This window comes from Lycorma delicatula, chromosome 9 (assembly GCF_047948215.1).
Source record: "Lycorma delicatula isolate Av1 chromosome 9, ASM4794821v1, whole genome shotgun sequence".
In the NCBI taxonomy this organism is placed as follows: domain Eukaryota; kingdom Metazoa; phylum Arthropoda; class Insecta; order Hemiptera; family Fulgoridae; genus Lycorma; species Lycorma delicatula.
The window spans coordinates 64,548,028-64,564,367 of NC_134463.1; the positions used below are offsets into that span (position 1 = coordinate 64,548,028).

General features: G+C 29.8%; 1 protein-coding gene across 1 annotated transcript in view; it reads right to left on the reverse strand.

The window, feature by feature from the left end:
* Nucleotides 1-4,879: 4,879 nt before the first annotated feature.
* The window catches only part of LOC142330670 (uncharacterized), an 80,230-nt gene continuing 68,769 nt past the window's right edge, over nucleotides 4,880-16,340 (reverse strand). The window contains exon 3 of the mRNA XM_075376115.1: nucleotides 4,880-5,093. The gene's annotated coding sequence lies outside the window, so the exon portion shown is untranslated. The remainder of the gene's footprint in view (nucleotides 5,094-16,340) is intronic.

The following is a 16,340-nucleotide window of genomic DNA, read 5'->3' on the forward strand; positions in this document are numbered from 1 at the left end:
CTGGATATCTACCATGGGAATTACATGAAAAGGTACAGTAATTTCAATTACACTACTAGACTACTCGTTTCAATTACAGTAGAATACTCGTTTCTACCATAGAATTAAAATTCTTTTTATAAATCTATCCTGAAACTTAGTTTCTGACTTAAATGAATTTCGGTTCCCTAATACACCTATATCAAATATAAAACTAGGTTTATTATTATTATTAATACAGATGAATTATGGATAAAACTTCAGCAATGATCTATTTTTCTCCTTTATGCGGATAGTAATTGAAAGTCGGTTATCCCACACTTATGATGTTAATTAAGGTTCATTTTTCTCACAGACTCAACTGGATGAATAATTTTTTTTTTTTTACTTTTTATGGTCTGATGGAAGTCATTACTTATTTGTCAGTCTGATGAAATGAATTTGTAAAAACATTTATTTATTCCTGGTTTTTTATACAATTTTTTTTTCTTTTTCAACATTGACAGACAAACATTTTCACACTTAAATTGAAATATTTTAAGTTTTTTACTATATAAACTCATCAAAATACTTGTCTCATTGAGACGAAAATTTTTTTTAAAATTATCAAGATAACTTTTTCAGTTCCTTAAAAAAAAATGTACCTTTGTGAAAAACACGTGATTTTCAGAAGAAAAAAATTACTGATATCTCTTTTCTATTTACACATTGATACAACCAAGCTCCACATGAGAGGTTGTCTGGATTAGCTTCTTCATACATCTTCCAATCTTCTTTGAGCTAATCTTTTCTTCTGTTAGCAATTTTTATCAATTTCTTTGTCTGCTTTTTCCACTTTCCTGATTTAAAACTTATCCAGTTTTTTGCATTTCTTCAATGCAATTACTTCCTGGAATAATGCCTAACTTTCTTAGGGTTAGGCTTCTTGTTATATACCCCTTATTAAAAGAATATATAGTTTCATGCACTCCCAGATCAAGTTTTTCAAATATTGCAGATCTTTTTTTTGTATCCGTGACTATATAGCATTATTGACTTGCTTTTATTTTGCGAACTATCGTGTAAACAAAAAATTGAACTGGTTAGATAAATCCTGAAAATGTATTTTATTTCTGACATTAAAAAGTAAGGAAGATGTGATAGTGCTGATTACGGCCATAAATATCTTCGCTCGCTGCACCGTTCTAATATTTTATCATAAAGCATCCTCTGTAGTACATAAACCATGTGCTGGGTTTTCGTTGGTACTTTGAAAATGGAAATATATAGCACACACTGCTTTTTTCATATCTTCTAGGCTTGAAGTATGTTCTAATGTCAAATATTTCATATAATGGTATATATTTATATTTCATCAATATCCTCAATTATTAAGACGGTCACGTCTTCCAATGCATTTACAATCGATAAGCGTCACATTCACAGTTCACTGTTTTCTTTTTAAGCCTTGTTCCCATCTGTTTTTGTATATGGCTCAAACATTCTAATTTTTTAGTTTGAAAGTGTAAACCAGAAATAAGTATAATTCAGAAATAAAAAAAAAACAAAAAAACATCAAGTTTCATAGAAAAATAACCTATCAAAAACCACGAACATGAAATGATTCTGTAAAAAAATTCATAAAATATTTTCTGGTTATCACAGAGATATAATTTATACGCCATTGAAAAGTGAATTTCGAACTACATTTTTAGCGCAAAATCCAAAAATCAATAATTTTGAAATTTTTGCACAACCGACACTATAAAAATAAAAATTAACCGATTTTTTTCTCTTTTATTATACATAATTACACATTATTGTAATATAAGTATAAATATCAGTTCTCAAAATCAATATTCAAGCTATATTTACTTCTTTTTTGTAAGATTTTTATGGTATCGAATAAATTGTTGTGGAAACCAACTACTATTAAATACAGGATGTATAAAAAAAATGACATGATTTCTAAAACCTTACAAAAGTGTGCAATCACTTATTGTCAATAAATGAAATTTGAAAGTACGCGTCCTACAGTTTCAAATACCGGCCACCAGGTTGCAGAAAAAGTTCTCAAAAATATATGCTAACCTCAGTCGTAAATAATATGGCGTCTATGAAGTAGAAGGTGTATTGTATTCTACAGTTTTTAAGACAGAGCCCGTAATAACGGTCCAATGTGCGATTTGACAGCGTTTCAAGATTTATCTACCATCGGATAAGAACATAAATCGCTGGACAAGACAAGAATCGGGTTGTTTATGTAAGGGAAGAGTCCACGGCGATCAGAGGAAATAAAACGAATTTAAAAGACTTTTCAGGGAAGTCCAAAAAGCCACTCTTTGGGCTAGCCAAAAAATTATCCTCATATGACTGTTAAGGGTCTGTTAAAACGACGCCTGTATTTTAGGGCATACCAATTACAACTGGTACAAACTCTTTTGTGAAGTGAGAAATGAAAACGTAAAATTTTCTGTAACCGTGCTTCTTACCATGGGTTAATTTTTGGTAATGAGTCAACATTTCATTTAAGTGGAAAAGTCATAATATTCACTTGTGAGGATTTGAAAGTCGACAAGAAATTGTCCAGCAGGAGCAATATTTACCAAAACGTTTTTTGAGCGGTTTCGTTTTCAAAAATGTTAAGGCTTTTTCCTTTTTGAAGGAAACACAGTAAAACGGGATCCTTATTTTGAAATGCTGAAGAACTGGCTTAATCCGCAACTAAATGAAAATTTAAAAAAAAAATAATTTGCATTAGATTTTTCTCCGCCACATTGCAAAAACCGAGTTCATCGGTTTAAATGAAATATTGCCTTGACAAAGTACAGTGTATGGGAACCCAAGACTTGGTATTACACTCTTGGGCCGTAAGATCCTAAGACATTACACCTTGTAATTTTTTTCTTATGGGGATATGTGAAACAAAGTGTTTGTTCCATCATTACTTACTGATTTAGATGAGCTAAAAACCAGGTCACAGCTATAGTAACTTAAAAAAAAAAAATTTTGCAGAAGAATTCACCCAATGTTATCCGTGTGGCAGGTGAAGGGCATGTGGAACGATTTATAACCTGGTAGTGAAATTTTAAACACTTTTGAATAGTACGTAATTTGTCTTGTAATTAATTGTTACAAAGTTTTATTATGAAATAAATCTGTTTGAAATCGGGTGATTTTTTTATTTTTGGAACACAGTAGAATATCCAACTGAAGCTAGTGTTATTAAGTTCGATGATCTATGGATCCAAATTTATTAAATGTTGTTTTGGGTTTGAAATTTTACGTCCCATAATAACATTTAGTTTTCATTATGGTAATACAAGAGATGTTTTAATTGTTGCCAACACTAGATTAAGACTGAATGCAATTTTCCATCTTTTCTAGGACGCAAGTTTACTTTTGTTTTCATATTTTTTAAATTTTTGTTACAATTTTTTTTTTGTAGCGTTTATAATACTTATGTTTTTTTAGAGTTACCTACAGCAATAAACAATTTTAAAGTCTTATTACCAAAAATACTATAAGCGAAATAAATTTTTTACCGATTATCTTATTTTTTTAAATACAATAAAACTGGTTTTTCGATAAACACATTGTAGGTCAAAACTAGATTCATATGTAGAGGTAACCAATTACTAGTAATTATGATTTAACCTTACTAAATGTTGCTATGATTATTAAACATGTGTCTCAATTTGTTATGCATTATCGAGTATGAAAAATATAATTTATTATTAAAATCAGGAACAATATTAACTTATAATTTATTAGAGGTGAAAAATCGGAATTATATAAAACCTTCACTTGTTTCAAATTAAAATATAAGTTGGATGCAAAAATATCGTTGAATTTTTCAAACAGGAAAATATGTTGTTTTTTTTTTTTTATTCAAATAAGGAAAAACCATTTTACAAAAATGGTTAGAATGATAATTGGTATTAACGAACTTAAATATTTATGAAATAAGCTTAATTTCAAATTTTGCTTGACAGTCTTTATATATTTTCATTTTTTTTACTCAAATTAGTAATAGCAACTTTAATCAAAAATGTTTATAAATTTATAATTTTATTATTAATATTCAAGAAAAAATTAGGTTGTATTACGAAAAAATAATTTGAGGAAAGGGAAAAATAATATTTTTCATCTTCGAACCTAATTCAAATTATATATTTAGAAAATGTTTTCGAATAAATTTGTAAAACATATAAAATAGAAGTAAAGAAGGAAAATCTCAAAGATTTAGGTCAATAAAAAGTATAACTTCTATACTATGTACATTAAGTATAAATTGTAGAAGAATAATAGTTATTTATAAAAAAAAAATAATAAATTTAAGCATTTAAATACTGTAAAAAAGTTAGCTTATTAAATATTACGTTATTAAAACTGTTATAAAATAAATTTATTTAAAAAGTAAGAAAGTTAAAAGTAAATTTATTGCGTTCTTTTTTTATATTATTTTATATAAAATTTGACTAAATATCTAACACTTATGAATAATTATGGTGTTAAAACAGTATTACTTTATCACATTTATATATATAATAAAGTTAAATAAAAGACACAAAAGAAAATAATTACAAATATACATTACAGAAGTATTATAAAATTTCATGTAATATTATACATTTATACAAATTAACGTTAATTAAATTATACAAGAGTGCAAACTCTTGTTATAATAAAAGAAAATGCAAGAAGAAAAACCAGAACAACTATAACAAACAAAATAATAAATAAAAAAATAACAACAAAAACGTTGAGAAAACTATAAATTATTTATAATAAGACAAAAATAATTCTATTACATTTTAACATTCATTTTTATACAAAGTTAGTAAATGTTAATAAAATTACAAACACTTATTACAGAACACAGAATAATTAGTGAGAAAATAACAACTAATGGCTGGTTTATTAATGTAAAAAAATTAATACAGATTTGACATGAACACTTCATTTCATATAAATATATATAAACAATGAAGTATTTCACAGTCTTTAGTCTGTTTTTCATACACTATAATTACCTAAAAATACGGCAACATGATTTCTTATAATCATACGTACATACTTCACGTCATTTTGTTTATCATTTACTGCAAATGTAGATTAATTCATTCAAGTATCTGAAAAAAAAAATAGAAATTACTACAATAAGTATCTTTTTTATCAAACACTTAATATTAATATTAAATAAATTAAAATATTAAAAATTAAAATAAAATAAATATGCCTCTACTATATTTTAACTAACAAAAAACTACCATCTAAATTTACGGTTAAAAAAAATTTGTTATGCTATTTAATTTAAAAAGAAAGATGAAAAACCAGCTCAAAGTTATTTTAGTTTGAAACAATATTTCCTGAAATATTTTTTTTTTTTTCTGTCTGTTAGTATTTACAATCGGTACCTTATAGGTGACCATAAGTAAATTTGAGATGATAACTACGTAAAGAGACCGGCCTCCATGGCGGGAGTGGTAACGTTTCGGCCTTTAATCCGGAGGCCCGGGTTCGAATCCCGGTCAGGCATGGCATTTTCACACACGCTGCAAATCATTCATCTCATCCTCTGAAAAAATAATTAACGGTGGACCCCGAGGTTAAACAAAAAAAAATCACGTAAAGAGATGTCCGCGACGAAAGGTTCAACACTTCATATAAAAAAAACCACCTTTTATAGGTAGTCCAAGTAAAGTTCAATACCTAACATACTATTATATTTATAATAAATCACAAATCACAGCAAGAAAAAGAATAAAAACAAAGTCATCAGTACCAAAATATGAAAACAACACCACTATAGATAAAATTCGTATTCATCATTAAATAAATGTATTTCGTAGATTATTAAAGCGACATTCACTAACAGTGACAGTCATTGTGTATTCTTATGTGTTCTCAAAAAAACACAAAACACCCATTTAATTTACTGGTTTTATATGAAACTAGCCTGAAAAACTGAAAAAAAAATGATCCCAGAACTGGATTTTTAGAAGTCTGGGGTAAAAGACAAAGATTGGGGTATTTTAGAAAAATAAAAATATAAACAGCTATTAGAATTCCCAGTAAGGTACAATAATACCAAACAACCCTTTTGAAATATGAAAATCAATTAAAAGCATTGTTCGTCGGGCAGAGTGCTGCATCTAATGTGACGGACGGAAAATTTCGGTCATTTACCTAATTTTTGTATGTTTATTTTTTGTTTTAGTTGTAGTTATTTTTCTAATCCACCGGGTTGGTCTAGTGGTGAACGCGTCTTCCCAAATCAGCTGATTTGAAAGTCGAGAATTACAGTGTTCAAGTCCTAGTAATAGCAGTTATTTTTACACGGATTTGAATTCTAGATCGTGGATACCGGTGTTGTTTGGTGGTTGGGTTTCAAAATTAACCACACATTTCGGGAATGGTCAAATTGAGACTTTACAAGATTTTTACACTTCATTTACACTCATACATATCATCCTCTGAAGTATTATCTGAAAGGTAATTACCGGAGGCTAAACAGGAAAAAATAAAGTAGTTATTTTTCTAAAATGTTTAATTCTTTTGTTTTGTAATATTGAAAATTTTTGTTTTATTTAATACCTAATTAAAAATCTGCCACATTTTGATATGTTTTGTTTTTAATAACCTTCGAAATAATTACTTTTATACTTTAGTTTCTGTAACTTTATTTATACAAATTTATTCAGATAAGTTTTCTTTAAAATTTTTATCGGTTTATTATCCATTAAAAAAACTTATTTTACGTAAAATATAAAACAGTGTCCTTTTTAAACCCAATAGTTTGTTTTTGTTTTGCCTCAGATTTATCAAAAATAATTAAAACTACAGTAAACTGCTAGTTCTATTACCTATCTTTTACAATTTTTAAAGTCGGATTTCATATAGAACGACTAAATTTACTTCTTAATTTCAGTCTAAAGAATTACAGTTTGACGTAATTTTATCGAAGACACAGAAATCAAGACGAAATTTTTAGTCATTCATGTGAACTTCTTTATTTTCACCAGTAGAATATATCCTGAAACTTTATTACATTATTCACTGTGATATATTAAATATACGTATATTATAAATGAAATACGTTAAAAAAAAGTTTATTCTAATAAATTCAGATATTCTTTGTAACTGAACGTCTATATTATTATTATTCTTATGTAAGATAGGAAATTAATAAACAATTTTTTATATTATATTTAATGTAGTTTTATCAACGACCGAACATTTCGTTATAGAATTCAATATTTATATTTACACGCGCGCGCGTATGTGTATGCACAGTTTGTCTAGGATTTTTATTTAGGATTCGGATTAAGTATCGTTAGAGGATTACAAAAATACATAAATGACAGTCAGTTTCACCTGAAAATGGCCGCCAAAATTAAGATGTTGTAATAATTATTAGGTGATAATGGTATAAGCTATCAAGCTGATTCAAACGCACTAATGTAAGGCATACTAAAAAGAAAAAATTTTAAAAATCAATTTTGTAAATCAAGATTAAGACCCGAAAATGGCAAAAAACTAACTCAACTAATTGAAAAAAAGAACCCATAAAACAGTCAAATCAAAAGATAAATAAATTATATTAATTTAGGGTATGTAGAACTCCAATAGAGATGATTCAGTAAAACTATTTGCCTCCCCTACATTTTTTTTTTAAATATGCAAATTTAAAATGATTAAAATGTGTAACTTTTAAATGTATTAGATACTAAAAAGGAACCAACGTCATATAAGGTTATATATTTAAAATAGCATGTGAATACTGAAGTAATCGGCCACCAAATAATGATCATGTGATGTAATGAAACTTTAAAACGTAAAACTAGCCGGCTTCCGTGGCGCGAGTGGTAGTGTCTCGGCCTTTCATCCGGAGGTCCCGGGTTCGAATCCCGGTCAGACATGCCATTTTCACATGCTACAGAAATTGCCATTTATCTAATCCTCTGAAGCAATACCGGTGGTCCCGGAGGTTAAAAAAAGAAGAAATTCCCTTAAATGCTTATGATGTTTATATTATCTATATAAATAAAAATGTAAATGTTCATTGTTCGTTTGTTCAAAATCTTAAATCTCCGAAAGTTCTACACCGATTGCTTTGAAATTTTGACACAAAGTCGCATTTGAATACGCATGTGTTTTTGTATACCTACTATACCAATGTATAGGTCTATATACCTATTTGTATTTATATACCTAAGATGTCACACCTGTGACAAGTAAAACATGTTTTTTTTTTAAACAGAACAATCTGTTAGACGTAAAAGCAACACATGCTACAATAAATATTTTACGATTCCATCTCAGTGTTCACGAATGTCTCCGCTACATACTAAAAAACTACTGGACCGATATACGCGCGGGGAAAAATCGGAAAAGGAAAAAGTAAAGAAGGTAAAAAGGGGAGAAGGGAAAAATGGGGTAAAGGGGGAAATGGAAAGATTAAACTTCGTGAAGTTCCGTAAGGTTCATTTTGTTTAAGTTTTATATTTGTTCTAGTTAGACGGTGTGTTTATAAAAATATGAATTTAACTAAATTATGAACTATTATGTCCCGGGTTCGAATCCCGGTCAGGCATGGCATTTTCACACACGCTACAAATCATTCATCTCATCCTCTGAAGTAATGCTTAACTGTGGACTCGGAGGTTAAAAAAAAAAAGTTTTATCAAACTTGTGTTCATTTAATCTATATATACTCACATCTAGGAATGGGGAAGCATTGCCGGGGTCTGCAAGTATGCAATAACGACATTTCTGACATTATTCAACAAATTATATGACATTAAATATTATAATTTTATATATATATATATATATATATATATATATATATATATATATATAATTTATAAATAACAATTGCATTAAATCAAACAATACTAAAAAAATATTTTTGTGGTATTTGTATTTTTTTTTAAATATGAGATTACGAAAATTTTACAGTTTCTCTTGAAAAAGAATTGCAAAGATTTATAAAAAAAAAGTTTAAGAAATAAAAGTAGAACGACTTATTAGATTAATATACCAAGGACTAAAAACGTTATAAACAGGAAAATTAAATTTAATTTCATATTTCTAACCTTTTTTTTTTTTATAAAAAAAAGGAAGTGAGAAATAAATTTACATATTTAAAAAACTAAGTTACGCTAGGGAATCTGTTAAAATCCTTATTTAACATCGTTATCTCCAAACCCAAACGTGGGTAAAATTTTATATTCAATATTATATTTCCTACAATCATCTCAAAAGGGATTTGTAAGATTGAATTAGAAATAATATAATTTATTCTTTCTTCTGAATTCAACGTAAGAAAAAAAAGTGTTGCCAACCCTGATTTTAAGGAACTATTTATTAAATTACATATTGATTTTAAACCACCAGCAATTTTCCTGAACTGAAATAAAATAAAAAATAGATTTTCAAATGAGACAAACTCTTTTCTTTATTCATAGTCTGTGTGCTATAAATTTATTTATTTAAATACATATGTATAGTTAAGTCCGATGCAGCTTTGTACATATATAAAGTTAAGCAACAATTACTTTGATTTACAATCCCAAAGAGGATAAACTAAAAGGTGTTGAAAAAAGATAAAACATCGGAAGATCTGAAAACTAAATATCTCATAGATATCCACTTTTGTTAAATAATATTTAAGAAAGAAATTTTTTCTTGTTCGTTCTCTAAGTGAGAAAAATTTTTTTCAAAACAATTATATTTCATTTTATTTTTATAAAATTTATAATAATTTAAGAATTTTCTATTAAAAACATTCTGAGGATTTAATGGGATTAAAGCTGAATATCCTGGCACCATTTCAACCTTGGTTGAAAACCGAATGAGTGGTACCATTTCAACCTTTCCTATTAAAAACCAACGAGGTTATTTATTTTTCACACGTTGTGATTGTTTAATTTCAATTCATAATCAAGCTTCGAGTTTACGACCGAAAGAAAATAAACAAAAAAAGACTGTATTCCTGAATTATTAAAGATCTTCTGAACCTTTTTTTTTCTCTCAGCTCCCCTGGGCCGGACCGACTTGTTGGTATTACGCCGCCCAGGGGAGTGTCTTTAAACTCAAATAGGCCTCCCCACCTACCGGCTATATACCGGTAGGCCAGGTCGGCCTACCGGTTAGCTCTTTTTGAGAGTTCTTTATTAATATTGCTCTTTTGGACACCACGCCAGACCCAGTTCGCCGCGACGCGGCGCCGGGTCCCTTCAGTATTCAGTGTGCTGTTACCTGACTGTTACCCGTGGAGTCCTTGGTGGCTCATCAGTGCCAACACACCGCAGCATGCTGGACCGCACCAGTAAGGCTTTTTTTTTTTTTTTTTTTTTTAAATCATATCTTGAAATTCTTTCCGTTTTTCGTGAGGTATTTATTTATTTGTACAGTAACAACAGGTTTATGCCCATATATAGTTACTGATGGACGATAATGAATTTTGTAACGTGTGAAAAACCATGATGAACAGGATTCGAATCCGGGACCTGTGGATGAAAGGCCGAGACGCTACCACTCCGCCACGAAGATTTAATTTAATATAAAAGTTAATTGTTTCCAGTTAATTGTTTCTATTGTTGTCTCTGGAGTTATACCTGTGAGTGCCTTCCTATGTCTAAGTGTGTCCCACCTATTGCACTCAAAAAAGGTGTGCTCAGCATCATCTATCTCGTTGCAGTAGTTGCAAATTGGTTCTTCTCTCTTGCCTATTTTGTGCAGTTAGGTATTGAAGGAACCACGTCCTGGACCTTCTGAACCTGTTGTAATTTAAAATTTTAAACTCCAATACAGTTTCTAATTCCAAAACTATTAGAAAACATAATTTGGGTTTTCCCGTAAGCCTACCTTTAAAGTGTTAAGCTGAATTAAGGAACGCTTTTACAGTTTTCAAATACTTTGGGATCAAAATGCGAGTGATGATAGAATTCAGTACTGAATTTATCTCCAAGAATTATGGATAGAATTGCGGCTTTCTTTTTAACAGTTTTTAAAACAATAAAACAGAAATAAGTATAACTGTTTAATTCCCATAGTATTTTTTTAATTCCTTAAGAGTGAAATTTTTTTTTTACAAATAAAAAGTAAAACATTCTATGAAAAAGTATTTCAATTTTTTTTATAAACCTTCCTTTAGAAAAACAGACGAGTGGATGACACAATAAAAAAAATAATTTCTTGGTGTTTTTATTTTAAAGTTGCTGGAAACAATTAACTTTTATATTAAATTAAATCTTCGTGGCGGAGTGGTAGCGTCTCGGCCTTTCATCCACAGGTCCCGGATTCGAATCCTGTTCATCATGGTTTTTCACACGTTACAAAATTCATTATCGTCCATCAGTAACTATATATGGGCATACACCTGTTGTTACTGTACAAATAAATAAATACCTCACGAAAAACGGAAAGAATTTCAAGATATGATTTAGAAATTTAAAAAATATATAGCTTTGTAAATATAGGTACGGAAATGCTTCTTTTTTGAGTTATAGCTTACCCTATAGTTAGTTACTGCCCTACTTACTTTAAAGAAAAACGTTGCCTTGAATTCTATCCTGAGGGTGCAAAGAAGCGCAGTATTGAAATTTAAAGAATTTAAATTAAGGAGTAAATTTCAAATAGATTTGACCTGAAAAATAAATCAGATCCCAGACAGGTATCCTAATCATTTTTGAGAAAATTATTGTAAAAAAAAAAAATATTGGTGTCACAAAACACAATGTTTAGTTCTGACTTACAATAGTAAACAAACTGAAGTTTGAAACAAAATGTGCAGAGAATTTAAAATGAAAAAATCTTCTCGTAAAAAAAAATGTAAATCTTACAAAATTCTCTCAAATTTAAATTTATTTTTAGTGTAAACAGAACATGAAGAAGAGTTAAAGAAATTTGACTTTTATTGAAAAAAAAAAAAACAAACCGAGACGTAGTAGAATAATATTGTGTATCTGGTTTGATTTAAAATTATAATATACCAGTACTCGATAAAGAGCTTTTCCGGACCAATATTTCTGTTAAATACTGTCTCTAATTTTACTTTTAGAACATGTCCTTCCGGTATGAATGAAGTGGGATGGAAAGGAAATGGAGGACATCAAACGGGGATTTCAAGTTTTACTTTTCAGAGGCAAAAAGGTATTTCAAATATTATTTATTTTCTTGGTCATCAATACAAGAAAAGAAAATTTTATCATCCGAGGAAGTCCACCGCAGTAGGATTGGCCAGGTAAGTGTTGCCTTCCAATCATTGGACTGATGCCTATTGAGAAAACAAAATGTAACCGTGATGACAAAGATCTGACTGTTCCGGGCACTCATATTACCATATGGTTCAGAACTATAAACCCTACTGAAAGAAGACCTAAACAAATTAGAAGTGTTTGAGAATTTTGTAAAACAACTTTGCAATTAATCTACTCGATAAAAGCAGAGACGTCCGACGGTTGAAACGAACCCATGTACTCGACTTAGGGTCTGCGTAACAGTTTGGAATCGTAACACCGTCAAGTTTAGTGGTGTCGTATTTAATTTCTTGTTACTTCTCTTACTTTTTCTTTTTATTTGTTATTAATGTTTGATTTGTGGACTATGTGGTGCTGAAATTGTTGGTTTGTGATTTATGATGAGCTTGAAATTTCATATTTGACTTTAAGTTTGCTTGCAACTGTTTATTGTGTTTTATTTATTTTGGGGGTTCCTTAAGGACCTTCTTATCACGTGCTTTTGTCAGGAAACTTACATATGGCTCCGCAGGAGAGCTAATTGTAATTATAATTGTTATTGAGCAAAAAAAAAAAAATTAGAAGTGTTGCAAATGCAATGCCTACAGCGAATTCTAGGTGTACCACTGTGTGATCGTATGTGAAATCACACAATCGGGCTAAAACGTAATGAACAACCTACAATTGAACTCGAAATACAAACGCGAGGTAGCTGCTGTTTGGGCACGCATACCGAATGCATGACTTCCATACCGTTTCCTATGGACACAACGACCTGCACAGTGGAACATCCAACAAAACGCACCAAAGAAATCATGGGTCAAGCAAATTGAGAATTACCTAAAACACCAGAGGCTAAATGTATTTGATGCAAAATTCTCAGCTACCGTCCGGAAACAATGGAAAAATATCGTACAAAATGCTCGTTTTCCAGCAGCACCCACAACAACTGGTTCCGTGCCCAGCCCCGTCCATACGTCCGTTAAGAGATCAAAGAAGAAGAAGAGGCGAAAAGATGTGGTAGTAACAAAGTAGGTATACTGATAAATAAGAAAATGGTAGAACAATTATTAAAAGTTGAGTATGTTGATGAAAAAAGATGATGATGATGAGAATACAGGGAGCATATAAGGATATTGTAATAATTCAAGTGTACATGCCAAGCAATAACCACACACATGAGGACGTAGAACAGTGTTACAAAAGAATAGAAGCATTAATTGGGAAAGAAAAGAAGAGAGGATATAATAATGGCACTAAAAAGAGAAAAGAAATACAAAAAGTGTGAAGAACCTAGAACATATGCACCTGCATATGTATGCATATAGTATGCATATGTAGCTGCATATTACTAAGGGTACTACTAAGGGAGGGAAGGGGGTACTACTAAGGATACTACTAAGGGTTTTAAATAAAAGGACAGGAAGAATTTGACTCAAAACGAGAAGAATAGGGATTGGTGGAGGAGTGATGCGGGGATGCTGCACGTCACCAACACTGTTTAGTATATATTTGAAGAAATAATTAAACGCTGTCTGAATGGAAACTGAGGAATAAATATCGGGGAAAGAAGAAAGTAGAATGTATACGTTTTGCTGATGACACTGCGGTACTGGCGGAGAGCCCAATTATACTACATGAAATGCTCGACTTAAATGAAGCTTATGAAAGTCAGGGTATAAGGATCAATAAAAAGAAAGACGAAATGTATGGTATTAGATGGAAAAATAGGAAAGGATTGAGATTAAGAGAGGAAATAAAATTTTAGAGCAGGTGAAGAAATATCAGCACTTGGAGAGCTTTATAACTGATGACCTGACTTTCACAGTAGAAATTATAACAAGAATATCAAGAAATATGAAAAGGGTAAACTGATGTGAGGAAAATTAAATTTATCGTTAAGAAAGAGATTAATGAAATGTTTTATTTGGAGTGTAATAATGCTTTATGAAGCAGAAGGGTCGATGAGGAAGACGAATTGATACTTTTGAAATGTGCTTGTGGTACAAAATGATAAATGTCAGATGGCAAGACCATGTAACAATGAAGAACTATTAACAAGAATCGTAGAAAACAAAAAAAAAAAGTTAAATATGACTAAATATAGAGAAAAGAAGTGGCTAGGCCATTGTTTGAGAGCAAGGTATTTATTAGTGAATCCGATAGGAGGCTTGGTGAACGGAAAGAAAGGAAGAGATTTCAAATGATGGATGGGATATGGAAAATGGAAAATATGCGGAAAAAAAGAGGTTAGCAAAGGATATATAAAAAGTTGAAGAGCAGCAACCGTGACAGGACCTACCCTAATGGCAGATCACTATGTGTGAATAAATAAATCCTGAATTCTTTCTTTCAGTTTCTTCGTGAGACCCTGTATGTGTGTGTATTTGTGTGCGGGCGTGTATGTATAAATTTTTATAAGTTGCTATAAAATCTTATTTAATTTTCCTATTTATTTATTTATAATGATTTATTTTGTTTTTAAATATTTTCCAATATTATAATCATTCTTGTTTTTTTTTTTTTTTTTTTTTTTTTAATTATAATATTATATTTTTCCCTATGTTTCGGTCTGTATTGTTTTAAATAAAAGTTAAATTTATTAAACTCTTCTTTATTTTAAGATCACATCCATTGACCGGTATCAAGAAACAGCATTATCCATGATAGTCGTCTGTCCTGAGAGCTTTTTCTTTTAAATTATGTTACCCTTGTCTTCCTTTCAAATCATCCAACATTCTTCTTCCTCTTCCTTTCACATCCGCAATCTTTCCTTCAATTATTACTTTTTAAATAGTCATGTCTTAGGATGTAGTCTATCCAATTACATTTTATCTTTTGTACTGTCTTAATCAAACTCCTCTCATTTATACTGTCAAGACCTGATCATTAGTTTCTCTCTCTCGATCTCTCTCTCTCTTTCTCTCGCCAGTTGATACCTAGAATTTTTCATCAAAGCTACATTGCAAAACTTTCCAGATACGAATTTCTCTTTTCTTTATACCCCATGTTTCTGCTTTATGTAATACTATACCTCAAACACTTGCATATTTGTTTCTCGGATTAATAGATATACTTTTTGTTGACAAATTTTCTCCTTGCTGAACGCCATTTTACCATTCTCAATTCTGGTTTTAATTACCTCAGTTCTACTTCCAACAAACTTTATTGTGCTTCCAAGGAATTTAAAACTACTAACCTGATGTAATCGTTTCTCCTCAATAGTAATCTTTGTTGCATCGTATTTCCTCGATATCCTCATTACTATGATTTATGAGCGTTTATTTTCATAAAATACAAGGAAAATAAAGTTATTTATATAAGATAACATTACTTATATAATTTTTTTCAGAATTAAATTCCCAAAAAGTTCTGTTATAAAACTGTATATTTTGTTTACAAGCAATTTAATGAAGTTACATGTCAAAGTTCAAACAAATAGTGTTTTTCAATATTTTTATCAAATTTTGCTTTTATATATATTACACGTTATACAAATGGGAAAACTTCCACTAATACACTAATTACCAATTACCCCGTACACCGAATAATTATATAAGGAAATTTCGGATAATTATTCCTAACCACTTGCTTTATTAGCGCGAATTAACTCGCTAACTTTCTTGTGTGCTTAGTTTAATAATCCGAGTTACTTCGTAATTTATTCACTAATAACATGTATTATATTAACAGCCTTTAATGTAGTCTGTCGTAATGAGTATATTACAGCAGTATTACGTCATCATACTAAGCATGGCTTATATTTTGTATAACACTTGGGTAATTGTTTGACTTAAGTCACGTAAATTTAAACGAACTCAATTTCAAAACGTGTTATTAATTTATAGTCATTACATAGCATTATTTGGTCAGTAATAATTCTTTTTTATTGTGTAATGATTTTCAAAATTGTATTTTTTTTTTTTGTTACTATTTATGCCCTAATTTTTGCTGAGTAACAGCGTTTTCCGCTTTGTTAACCAGTTTTTGAGAGAAAAATAATATAATGAGACAGTACAAAATATACGTCTGTGTTCATAATAATAATAACAAAAAATCAAAAATCACTGTATTACTGTACAAAATTAAATTTCACACAATGTGTACGGATACGTGTTTCTAGAAGAACCT